This window comes from Pelmatolapia mariae, linkage group LG9, assembly GCF_036321145.2.
Source record: "Pelmatolapia mariae isolate MD_Pm_ZW linkage group LG9, Pm_UMD_F_2, whole genome shotgun sequence".
NCBI classification, from domain to species: Eukaryota; Metazoa; Chordata; class Actinopteri; order Cichliformes; family Cichlidae; genus Pelmatolapia; species Pelmatolapia mariae.
In genome coordinates this window covers 4,297,602-4,311,417 of record NC_086235.1, presented here as the reverse complement: position 1 = coordinate 4,311,417, position 13,816 = coordinate 4,297,602, and the positions used below count along the sequence as shown (strand labels likewise).

General features: G+C 40.4%; 1 long non-coding RNA gene across 2 annotated transcripts; it reads left to right on the top strand.

The window, feature by feature from the left end:
* The first annotated feature begins 204 nt into the window (after nt 1–204).
* On the top strand, nt 205–6,713 carry LOC134634631 (uncharacterized). Of its 2 annotated transcripts, none has more exons than XR_010573822.1 (4): nt 205–405; nt 2,422–2,527; nt 2,718–3,902; nt 5,271–6,713. It is a non-coding gene; the product is annotated as an uncharacterized LOC134634631 (long non-coding RNA). The 2 variants fall into 2 exon arrangements; XR_010573821.1 differs by having other exon boundaries at nt 2,388–2,527.
* Nucleotides 6,714–13,816: the final 7,103 nt, after the last annotated feature.

Sequence of the window (13,816 nt, the reverse complement as noted above, 5' to 3'; positions counted from 1 at the left end):
ATATATATATATATATAAGTATAAGTATTCTTTCCCTCTCTGACAGAACTCTGACACTGACCTCTGACTGCGTTGCTGTTTGCAAGAATGATAACAGAAAAGCAGGAAGAAGGGGGCGGAGCAAAGTGTGTGTGCAGGAGAGGAGTCGAGCAGAGAGAGCTGCTTTGTCATGAAACGGGAGTAAAGTAGTGAACTTAGAGGAGAGAAACAAACTAAAGTATCGATCATATACCACTACCAACGTTTGGATCGATATCTGCGTCGATCTGCCCACCCTTGTCTCCTGGATCGTAGCTGAGATCAGCGTGAACCACGTGGGTCTCTGCTCCCTGATCTGTTTCCTGTGTTTGGAAAGAGTTCCAGCTTCATCACGGAGTTTCTCTCGGTTTGTGGGCTCATCTAAAGGTAAGCACCGAGCTAACTTTACTGTGAGTTCAGTTCATGTTGAGTTTAGCTCCTGAATGAGGTCTTCTGCTGCTCTCCTCGGTGTCTGTTCACAGTTTATTGTGAACACGTTGAGAGAAGAGTGAGAGAGTGTTTGGAGAAAAACACCAACTAATCATTAGCTCAGCATGCTGGGAGAAGTTGAGCGTTTGCTGGCAGAAAAGTCTTTTCATTGTCCCTGCAGCTGTTTTTCTGCATGCACCAAACCTCTACAGCCTCATTTCTATTTGAAGTGATAATCAATTTTGAATCGATTTTTAGAAAATCGATTCAAAACTGATTCAAATTGATTTTGGCATGAACAATGGGATATCCATTTATTAAATCGTGAATGGATTTTGAAATATGAATATATTTTGAATATATATAAATGCCAGAATCTCAGGTTAAAACTCACAAAACTACTTCAACAACCACAAAACAGCTAAAACAGGTTATCTGCTGTAAAAAGCCAGGCCAGCGGAATCTCCTTCATGTTTTCCTGTGTTTTATCCTCAAATACTTTGACTGCCATAATGCTTACACCTCTGCTGAAGTCTCACAAATGTTGATACTGATAAATGATTAGACCATCTCTGAATCGAGGAGGGGGCCTAAGGGTACATCTGTCACCATCTTACAATGCTGTGATTGCAGCCATTCCCCAACTCTCTGTGAATGGTACTCATGGCCATTGATCGGTGGTCTTTGATCAGTGGGTTTTGGTCAGTGGTTGTTGATCAATGGTCATGAAAATTTGGATAATTATGATTAAGGAACTGACCTCCCAGCCCATTGTTCCTTCAGTGGGCTGGTTTCAGTCATTATGCAAATGTACTGTTTATAAGATTGGGGAAACCTGCAGTCAGCTGAGACTGAAGAAGTCACTTGGATCAGTGACGAAACGTTTCTTCCACAAAACGCTACGTCCAGATGAACAGAATCAACTTTTGGAGATTTACTTTCCTGGATGATTGAGAATGCATTAAGTTTAACATTGTCTATAATATTACCTTAAACTGCCAAAGCACTTTAAGCACAAGCACTTTTTCAGTAACATATCTTTCTTGTAGAGCTGTGCTCCAAATAAAGAACTTTGTGTTGACAAGATTGTTAGTTAATCATTTACAAATCAATATTGTCTGGAAGGACAGCAATTTAAAGAAAAAGTCACAGTTAAAACTGCGGTGTTCAACGATGTGGTTGAAAAATTTTGGTGCACCTAAGAAAAAAAGTTAGGCGTACCAGTGCAACCGTGGCAAAAAGTTAGTCTAGAGTCTTCCTGTTAAAGAACCAAGAGCCTTTCTTTCCACTTCCTCCATGTAAAGGTTGGCTACAATGGGTGACACATGGGAGCTCACAGCACATCCATGTTTGTGTCTGTAGAAACCCTCGTTGTATTTAAAATATGTGGTGGTAAGGCAGAGGTCTAACAGTGTGCAGACCTGATCAGGGTGAAGCTGGTTCTGGTTTGTAAGGAGCTGTCTTGATGTAGTTGTTTCCTGACAGTCTCCACTGCCTCGGTTGGAGGTATACAAGTGAAAAGTGAGACCACATCAAAGGACACTCTGCTTTCATCTGGATCAAGTGTAAGTTTGTGGACCTTGTTGGTGAAGTCAGCAGAGTTTTTGATGTGATGGGGTGTGTTCCCCACACGGGGAGCTAGGATGGTGATGAGGTGCTTGGAAATGTTGTAGGTGGCTGAGTTTATGCTGCTACCAGTGAGTCTGAGTGGGACTCCTTCTTTGTGTATCTATGGAAGTCCATATATACAGGGTGTAGCATCCCCTGGGTAAAGGTGGTGGTCTGCAGGGCGCTCAGTGGCTTTTTCCCTTTCAAGTTCTTGTAGGCAGCTGATGACTTTCTTTTTGTAGTTGCTTCTGGGGTTTCACCTTGAAGCTTCATAGGTATTGTTGTCACTGAGGAGTGTAGTAATGTTTATTTGCTCTACTTCTTCTTGTCAGGGATAAAATACATATCTATACTTTTGTGTCCCAGCTGAGTAACAGGAGGAGAAGAGTCTGGTGGAGCAGCAGAGGAACAATTTCAGCCATTTGGACTCAGCTCAGCCACTACAGAGGAAACAATGACTTCAATACAGGAGGTGAGAAAAATATCACAGTTACACTGTTATTGAAACTGTGTGCACAGCTGGTTGTTTTAAAAAAAACCATAGGTGGTGGTAACACACCTACAATGTGTTTGTTGACATCTTTGATTCCACTAATGGAGTTTCAGTTTGTTCCACGACTGCATTTCACTCACTGCCTCTGTTTGTATCTCTGTCACTGCAGGACCAACATGGAGCGAGAAGTCAGCGCTCTCAGGAGGCCGACAAACCTCACAGAAGAAAGGGAGAGAAAATATACAGCTGTGAGGAGTGTGGGAAGGATTTTACCCAGTCTGGGAGCTTAAAAACACACCAACTCATCCACAGTGGAATTAAACCGTACAGGTGTGACTTGTGTGGAAAATGTTTTACCCAGAAAGGACACTTAAAAGCACACCAACTCATCCACAGTGGAGTTAAACCGTATAGCTGTGAGTTGTGTGAAAAGTCTTTTAACCAGCCTGGAAGCCTAAAAAGACACCAACTCTTCCACAATGGAGTTAAAGCATACAGCTGTGAGTTGTGTGGAAAATATTTTAGCCAGAAAGGATATTTAAAAACACATGAACTCATTCACAGTGGAGTTAAAGCATACAACTGTGAATTGTGTGGAAAGTCTTTTACCTATCCTAGAAGCTTAAAAACACACAAACTCATCCACAGTGGAGTTAAACCATACAGCTGTGAGTTGTGTGGAAAGTCTTTTACCCAAGCTGGAAGCTTAAAAACACACCGACTCATCCACAGTGGAGTTGAAGCACACAGATGTGACTTGTGTGGAAAGTCTTTTACCCAAGCTGAAAGCTTAAAAAGACACCAACTCATCCACAGTGGAGTTAAAGCGTACAGCTGTGAGTTGTGTGGAAAGTCTTTTACCCATGCTGAAAGCTTAAAAACACACCAACTCATCCACAGTGGACTTAAAGCGTACAGCTGTGAGTTGTGTGGAAAGTCTTTTACGTATCCTAGAAGCTTAAAAACACACAAACGCATCCACAGTGGAGTTAAACCATACAGCTGTAATCAGTGTGGTAAAACTTTTGCTCAAAGTAGCAACTTACGATGTCATCTAGTTACCCACTCTGGAATTAAGGCGTACAGCTGTGACATTTGTGGGAAAACTTTCAGCACGATAGGTTCCCGCAATATTCACGTACGGATTCACACCGGACAGGATGTTTTCTGCTGTGATCAGTGTGGGAAACTGTTTACAACAGCCACACACTTACAAAGCCACATGTTTACCCACACTGAGGAGAGACCTTATAAATGTGACCAGTGCAATAAGGCTTTTAAATCTCCACGTTACCTGAAACTCCACCAAGAGATCCACACGAGAAAGAAACTCTACAAGTGCAGTTACTGTGAGGTATGTGTTTATCTTTTAATTTTAGCCTGACTGTTTGGAACTACTCTGCTCATTCAATTTGTTAACTTTCTGTAATAACTCCTTAGTAACTCTACTGCATATAAAAGCAGTGCTTATTGGATTTTATCTGAGCTGCTCTGGACCAGCATCTCCTGGTGTAAATGTCCTGTAGGGAGAGGAGAGCAGTCCTTCAGCAGCGATCTAATGTATAAATCTGCCATCCTTAGTACAGCCGTTCCCATACCAGGATGAGATGTTCTGTGTGAGGATGCTCTCCATGGAGGCTGAATCGAAAGTTCTGATTATCCCTGGAGAGACCCCGAACCCCGAAGTTGCACAGGCGCTGGCTAGCCTTTTGGTATGTGGGCAGACCATGTCATATCTGAGGAGATGTGGACACTGGGATACTTACACCAACCTCCTTGGTGTTGCAGACGTTCAGCTGGAGGTGGTTATCCTGGCACCACAATGACAGATTCTTCATTTCCTCCATGTAGGCCGCCTAATCGTTGGAGATGGCACCCAACACCACCGTGTCATCAGCAGATCACAATGGTATTGGAGCTATGGGCCGCCACGCAGTCTGAAGTATAGAGAGAGTAGAGCAGTGGCGAGAGAACACACCCCTGTGTTCTCTCGCCACTGCTCTACTCACATAGTTACCCTGTTTCCTGTCCACATGGCTGAGAGTGGTGTGCAGGATATGGGCGATGACGTCCTCTGTGGATCTGTTGGGTTGGTAAGCAAAGTGGAGTGGATCTGTGGTGTTTGGGGTGGAGAAGGAGATGATGTTTTTCAGCAGCCATCGAACACCTTCATTACCACCAAAGTAGGTGCAACTGGCCGGTAGTCATTCAGGCATGAGGGCTTGTTGTTCTTGGGCACAGGGATGATTGTGGATCTCTTGAAGCATGTGGGGGCCACAGACTTTGCCAGGGACTCATTGAAAATGGAAGTGAGCACACTTGCTAGCTGGTCCACAGAGCAACGCAGCAGATGGCCGGTGATGCTGTCTGGCTTAGCCGCTTTCCTTGTGTTCACTCTCCTCAGCGACGCACGGATGTCGTGCTTTGCGATACGGATCACCGGTCCCTTACCGTTGACGTCACCGTCCTCTGTTGTAAGGCCGTAGTTAGCATTAGCCACCTGGCTAACCTCGAAACTGGTGTAGAACGCGTTCAGCTCATTGGTGAATGCAGAGTCTGCGTTGATCGGCGCAGTGTCTCTGGCTTTGTAATCTGTGATGGTGCTTAATCCCTTCCACATGCTACCCAATTTCGCTGTGCAAGAAACTGCACAATGACAATAAAAGTTCTAAAAATGTTGAAGGAATTCTCTGACTTACACTGTCTTTGTGTTTTTGTTTAGAAGCAGAGCGACACAGATGGATCCAGTAGTCAACCCTGTCGTCACTGTGGTGGTGGGAAAGACTTTCGTTGTGACCTTTGTGGAAATACTTTCAGTAGGCAAACAAGCCTAAAAATACATCAGCGTAGACACACTGGAGACAAAATGAACTACTGCAAAGAATGTGGGAGAGGCTTCCCCACATCAAGTGCATTAAAAAAGCATGTACTCATTCACAGTGGGGTCAAAAAGTACGTCTGTGACCAGTGTGGGTCATCCTTCATCACTGCAGGTGAGCTTAAAGTGCATAAACGAGTCCACACAGGAGAGAAACCATACAAGTGCAGACACTGTGACAGAAGCTTCTCACGATCGAGTAGTCGTAACCTTCATGAACGTGCACACGTGGAAGAGAACTTCAGCTGTGACCAGTGGCATCAGTGTGATCATGTAGGACTGAAATCACTGGATCACAATGATTCTGAAGAGACGGAAAGATCTCCTTCTGGTTTCAGGGTCAGACTTAAAAACCTTGAGATCAGGCTCCACAGAGTTCAGCTAGAGTCTCCTGTAAAGAGTGTCAGCTGATGTCACACTTGGATGTTATGAGGTAGCTCTGATTTCTGGACCTGCAGTAAATAATCCAGGATCTTAAATTTGGGAATCTGCAAGTATAGACATGAAAATCAAGGTTTTCTCCCTTGAGGGATCTAATGCTCTAAATTTCTATCCCTGTTAAATTTTAATCTTTGTTCAATTAGAACACAATAGTGTTTTGTATGTGAATATGTTTTTTGTTTTTGTTTTTAACCAAACTGATATTGTACCAAATATCAGTGTTTGGCTATATACATCAATTTCTGTCATTTCAACTTTCTTAGTTGTTTTTTTTTAATGAACTTGTTTTTCATCTATTTATCTTATGTGCTACCTCAGTTAAATTTGAATGTTTTTTCATATTTAAACTTATGCTTTGGTAATCCATGTTCTTAAATCCATTTCTTTCAAAACTCCAAATCATTTCACACCAGTTCCTGCAGTGACTAGTACAGGATTCTACATTTAAAAGCTGCAAAGTATTTTCTCCCTTCCTGATTTTTATGTGCATTACAATTAAGTGCTTTAGTTCATTAAACAGACTTTGAAAAACAAAATGTTTGTATGTATTAAGGGAAATAAATAAAGCCAAGCCTATCTTAGGGGTAGTATTAGTTCATATACCACAGCACAGAAAAAGGCATCAACCTAATTATGAAGCAGTTCTAAATGAACATGTACTCATCAGAGTGTAGTAATACAGATAGGAAGATGGCAGGATTTTTAGATAAGCACTTTTTGTATCGTTATCAGAGAATCCAAGGGAAGCATTAAATACCCCAGTGACTGAGGAGGAAGTGCCACTTGCTATCAATTCTTTTAAAGGAGGAAAAGCATCAGTACTTGTTGGTTTCTGTCCAGAATTTTATTAAAAAACTACATCATCTTCTTGCCAGATCATTGACGGATATTTTTTTTAGACTCTTTTAAGCATAAATGTCTTTCCCCTACACTTAGACAGGCTAATATTTCGTTAATTTAAAAAAAATGAATCACCAGATAGGTTTGGATCATATAGACCGATCAGCCTCATCAATGTCGATTCTAAATTACTCTCTAAGCTATTAGCGATGAGACTGGAGGGCATTCTCCCATTGCTTATAAACCCTGATCAAACAGCTTTGTCCACAATCATTTCTCATTTATAAATATTAGACGATTGTTAAATATTATACAATATTCGAATCAGACAAATTATATGGCTTATGTTATATCTTTAGATTCTGAAAAGGCATTTGACGGAGTCGAGTGGACATACTTTTTTACCGTATTACAAAGATTTGGCTTAGGCAAGGGTTTTATTGGATGGATTAAAACTATCTACAAACCTCAACAAGCCTATGTTATAACAAATGGTGTACAATCCTCAGCCTTTCCACTACAAAAGAGATATGAGGCAAGGCCATCCTTTGTCCCCTCTCCTCTTTGCATTAGCACTTGAACCTCTGCTGAGGCCATTCGCCAGCACCAAGATATGCATGCAATGTTCCCTCTAAGCTGCGCGCGTGCGCAATTGCGCATTGCTGGCACGGTCTCTGCGCACAGAAAATCTGCGTTGCGCACAACCCCCCCCCCTAAACTTCCAAGCAAGCACAGAGTGCGCTACCACGTAATGGGAAATTCACAGAGAAACTCGCGGATTCTTCAACTGACCGCTGCGGCACACCTGCACCAGGGCAAACCTCTGCCTACCCCACTCCTGCTTTACAGGTGAAAATAGAGCAACAGGACCGCTGAGTCTTTGATTTTATTTATTTTCTGCTGTGTTTTACTTGCATCTATTTGAAAGACTGAGTGTAAACACAAGAAAAATATTTTATTTTATGTGCTGGAATGTGCAGAAAATAGGTTTAAATGTTAAACAAATTTCTTCCAGTCAGAGAATGTTGCATATAATTTAATTTTTTAAAAGATTAAAACTAATAAAACAAGTTTTAAAAAGGGACTTTTTCATTTGATTACATTTTGTATGATGGATTATGCAGAAAAAGTAGAATTGGGCTGAAAGATCTATCGCTTTATCACCTATTCAGGTTGTAAATTGTGTTTTTAAAAAGTAACTAAGTAATTAATTACTTTTGAAAATAAGTAATCAGTAAAGTAACGGGATTACTTTTTGGGGGAAGTAATGAGTAATTAGTTCCTGATTACTTTTTTCAAGTAACTTGACCAGCACTGTACAGGAGTGATACATCTCCTGTTGTCAGGCCTGCAGGTATCAGGCTGTTGTTCTCCTTTATCTCATAGTGGACAGAAATTATTTTTTTTGAGTGGCACAAATAATTTGTGTGGCATCAAATTTGATGCAGAACAGCTGATTGTTCTGTAAATAGTTTGAAATGTTTATTTAAAAAACACCTTGGCTGCATTTTTAGGTAAACAGCTGCAAAAATCTTTGTTGTTTGCAAAACTCAGTTACTTTTTTTTTGAAGAAGTAACTATATAATTAAATTGCCCAGCATTGGTCATTATATACTGTATTTTGCAGACAGAGTTACAGGACTCTCTCTCAGACCACAGACTCATAATACAAGTCAGAGCTTTATATATATATATCTCTATATATATATAGAGATATATATATATAGAGATATATATATATTAATATATAGAGATATATATATATATATATATATATATATATATAGATAGATAGATATAGATATAGATAGATATAGATATATATATAGATAGATAGATATATAGATATATATCTATATATAGATCCATATGAAATGGTAAATGGCCTGTATTTATATAGCGCTTTACTACTAGTCCCTAAGGACCCCAAAGCGCTTTACATATCCAGTCATTCAGCCATTCACGCACACATTCACACACTGGTGATGGCAAGCTACATTGTAGCCACAGCCACCCTGGGGCGCACTGACAGAGGCGAGGCTGCCGGACACTGGCGCCACCTGGCCCTCTGACCACCACCAGTAGGCAACGGGTGAAGTGTCTTGCCCAAGGACACAATGACCGAGACTGTCGGAGCCGGGGCTCGAACCGGCAACCTTCCGATTACAAGGCGAACTCCCAACTCTTGAGCCATGATCGCCCCATATGGAAGTGGTTACATGATTATCTCAATTTTGATTCCCTCCTAGACTCTTGGTCTGCTTCACCTTCTTAACTTTGGAGCCTAGTTGTCTGTAACAAAAAGCTAATCAATCTAATCTTGTTCATTCCAAAATTTCACAATCTGCAGAAACAGCTACGTATGATGATTTGGGGACATTTCTTATTAAGCAAAAAGACAGAACTCATTTTATTTCTGCCTTTTATTCTTTACTATATGCTCATAATAGCAGCACACTGAGTGTTATGGGAGGGGGATCTTAATAATCAGTATACAGAGGAGGCTTGGAAAGGAGCCACTAACATAGCTACATCTACTTTTACTTGCAACCGCTTGCAAGAAACCCAATACAAAAATTTACACCGCCTATATATAGCTTCTAATGTCTTGCATAAGATTACACCTCATGTTTTCCCCTTCTGTATCAAATGTCAAAATGAAACTGGTACCCTTTTCCATTACTTTTGGGAATGCAAACTAATCGAAAGATTTTGGAGTTCTATATCTCAAGTACTGAGTAATATTTTTAAGAACGGGATCCAAAAGGACCCTGGATATTTTCTTCTTGGTTTACTTTCAAAAGAATGAACATTAACTTACTTGCAGCGTAAACTATGTGATAAACTGTTACTGTTAGCTGTTTTCAGGTGCCCCCAGGTAATTAGGAAGTGAGCACCAAGGATGAGAGTTCACTCTTGTAGTTTATTTTTTAAATCTGTTGGTGAATAGATAGTTTTTTTTCTTTTTCCTCATAGAGTTTCTTTTTCTCCTCTTTTCCCCATATGTGTAATTGTAAATGTAAGGACTTTAACTGTATGCAATTCCCTTTCTTTTGCTTCTTTGTTATGTTTTTGTGTTTGTTCGGATGATAAATAAAAACTGTTGAATCACAAACTCACCTGAACCGGATCCTATAATTTTTATTTTTGTGTCATTTCTTGTAGATTGGTTTACCCGAATGTAGAATCTCTCTGTCATGGTTTGATCAGTAAACCTCATCCAGCTGGCTGCACTGAGAGGGAACCTGCTATACTGTGCATGTATTGAATTTTCCATTTGATGTTGCTGAATTCTTCTTTATTTTGTTGTATCCCTTTATGGACATGTAAAGAAAATCATTGTTGAGCTAATGCACGGTTTACTTCTGATCTATCTAAAGTACTCCATGAGGACAACATGGCATGGGCCAAAGCCCGGAGAACTAACCTCCACACTGATCGGCTGTTTTTCAAGCAGCTGTGTGACACATGCACAGTTGTCATTAGAAAAGTCAAAGGTGATCATTTTCTTACAGAGACAACAATCTCAACCACACAATCTCAATAACCCCTTTAAGATTCGGGAGACAATAAAATTATCTGGTAATAAAACTGTTGGTCGGCTTAATGAACATTTTATGATGTTATAAGAAATAAATCTATAATTAAATAAAAGGTTCTGACTGTACACTTTGTTTGTTTTTTACTGTAGTTGTAAAAAATTGAAGTTTTTATAGTGGAAACTTTTGTGTCATTTAATTGTTTACAACATTTAACCTGATCACTAGTGATGTGTCCTGTGTGTCGAAGCTTCGATACCTGTGTCGGGTAATCTCGGGGAGATTTTGTGAAGCGCGTATCGAGGCTCGCTTTGATTACGTATGCAGTGACGTTCGAGGCCTCGCGGGCAGTCCGTACCATGTGACTAATTCAGTAACTGGCTCATGGGTTCGTGCCAGATTCGAATTAAAATGGGCAGCAAAACACATCTGATTTCCCCATCACACTGTGTTGTGGAATTGGATTACGTACGTGCTACATAGTTACTTGACTATTTCTTCTTCGATGGAACCAGCAAGGAAGAGATTTTTTTTAACCTCATCTCTCCTAAAAAAGTATGCACACAGTAATAAATATCACAAATGATAAGTACCATAATATAAATAAACAACACCATAGATCCTATAATCTGATTTCTGTCTTTTAGTTTATTAAAAAGTGAAGCGCCACACACTAGTTTGTGTCATTATCCAGATGTACATAAGCATGATTACACAGTTACACAATCATACCAAAACTCTGTGCTGAGAGTTTCCACTTTCTCTTTTGTATCAGACATACTGAGACAATATTTGGGATAAATAACCATGAAAACTATTTATTTATCCAGTTTAGAGGTTAACAAATCATATAATTATGATCAAAGAGCCTGTTTCACTTGAATCATCCACCTGATGGAGCAGTAGAGTCGACCAGTTGGATGGAAAGCTTCAGTTCATCACGAGGCTTCATCTCACCATCACTACTGATCACTGCCACATTCAACATACGCATGTTCTTCTCCACATCGTCCACACATCACTTCCCCAATACTTGCACTAGCTATGTGACCAAACATCTGACATTTATAGCACCTGAGTGGAGGAGAGACATAAACACAGACACTAAAACTCACGTATCCCACCATGACTTTCTCTAGCAAAGTATTTCCTTGAAACTCAAGCAGTACTGACAGACTATCCACATTTTCTCCATTTCTAACAGCTTTTAGTCTTTTGTATTCCAGTGATCTCTCCTCCTTTGATCATTTTTTTCAATGGAGAATAACTGAAATCCCTCCGCCTCCTTTCTACTCACCCACTACTTTCCTTTCCATGACTTCCTTTTAACAAACCATTTGCAATTTAAGTGTCTTATTCTTTTGTTCTGCATTTTTAAATTTAATAAACTCCCATGTCGGAGCACCTTAGCTAGCTCCACATCAGATTATGCCAAAACACCCACCTAAATTCAAACTGCTCGTCTCACAAAAATTCCACCTAGTGTCCCACTCCTCCCAAGAGCAGCCCAACAAGTCTTCACAGGTCCCAGTTTATAGCCAGTTCAATTCAGTCTCGAATATATGTTGAAAATACGTCATAACTTTGTGTCACAAACTGACACTGAGCCTCTTCAGTAAATCCAGCAGCTTTTTAACATCATTAGAAGTGTTTGAGCTGCTGCCGACGTTAGTAAATCTGACCCTAAATGTTCCTTCTTCTTTAAAATTCAAACTAATCAATTGATATTCATTGGTTTGAATTAAGGATTATTTTAACAGGTTGTTATTGTTTATATGACCTCCATAAAACAACAGGGTTATAACGCATTGTTTGTTTTGTAGTCCATCTTCTGCACATTGTAGTTTCACCAGGCGGACATGCGGTGTCACATCGTTAAAGAGAGACGAGTGTAAAGCTGTTCATATTCTCAGCACCGCTCTTCCCTTTTCTGAGTCCTTAGCAATTCTCCTTTCCACAATGACGTTTTCATCGAGGCTAAGGAAGAGAGGTCAGGAAAAGGAGATAGAAGGTACTTTGACCTCACGTGGTTATATGCGTACTGCTGTGTCACGTGACGGAACTGCAACGAATAACAGAAAAGCAGGAAGAAGGGGGCGGAGCAAAGTGTGTGTGTGTGTGTGTGTGTGTGTGTGTGTGTGTGTGTGTGTGTGTGTATGTGTGTGTGTGTGTGTGTGTGTGTAGGAGAGGAGTCGAGCTGAGAGAGACGCTTTTTCACGAAACGGGAGTAAAGTCGTGAACTTAGAGGAGAGAAACAAACTAAAGTATCGATCATAAACCACTACCAACGTTTGGATCGATATCTGCATCGATCTGCCCACCCTTGTCTCCTGGATCGTAGCTGAGATCAGCGTGAACCACGTGGGTCTCTGCTCCCTGATCTGTTTCCTGTGTTTGGAAAGAGTTCCAGCTTCATCACGGAGTTTCTCTCGGTTTGTGGGCTCATCTAAAGGTAAGCACCGAGCTAACTTTACTGTGAGTTCAGTTCATGTTGAGTTTAGCTCCTGAATGAGGTCTTCTGCTGCTCTCCTCGGTGTCTGTTCACAGTTTATTGTGAACACGTTGAGAGAAGAGTGAGAGAGTGTTTGGAGAAAAACACCAACTAATCATTAGCTCAGCATGCTGGGAGAAGTTGAGCGTTTGCCCGGAGAAAGTTGGAACCTTTAGCTGCACTGCGTAAATTCAACAGTCTTTACGCTCAACGAGATAGGGTTGTTTAAAAGGCTGCTTTGTTTTAATTTAATTTTTAATTTTCCTTTGTTAGGTTATTATATCTGTAACCAACCACCTTGTTGTTCTTTGTTTTTGAAGTGTTCCTGCAACTGCAGCATACATGTTAATTAGGGCTGGGTATCGTCACTGATTTCTAGAATCGATTCGTTTCCGATCCACAAGGTCACGAATCGATTCGATCCACGATTCGATTCGATTTGAATCTGGGAAATTTTGACAGTCAGAAATATTATAATTCAGATCAGTACATTTACATATTTTTGTATCAATAAAAAGGAAGCTGACACTTGCGAGACTTTATCAAAGGTGTAAGCGTCACAGCAGATGCCTTTGTGTCAAAGTAACTGAAGATAAAACACAGAAAAACATGAAGGAGGTTTTCCTGGCCTGGGATTTTATAAAAATATTCTGCAGTACATCAAAAACGAAAGAAAACCATTAATCAACATATGAACGTTACCTCTGACGTTACAGCGGTTTTATTAGACACACGGCTAAGCGTTTTGCATTTTGCATAATTTTAAAACGTTTCAATTTGTTCAATATTGAACAGCAGAAATTAGGTTTTCTTTTCAGAAGTATGTAAAAGGAGAAAAAAAAACAGCGTCCGACAGCGCTGTAAACTACAGTAGACTTGTGCATAACAAGCAAGTGAATAATGCAGAAAACAGATTTTTAGACGGGAAACTGTTCTTGAAGTACAGAGAGGGAGAGAGAGAGAGCTGTGCATGAAGTGTGATTTTATCGTGGTGGAAGCAAAACAGTAAAAGTCAGAGGGAATCCATGATGATGTTTATGTGAAGCCTAGTTTGGATCTTCTTTTGCTGCTTAGTTCGG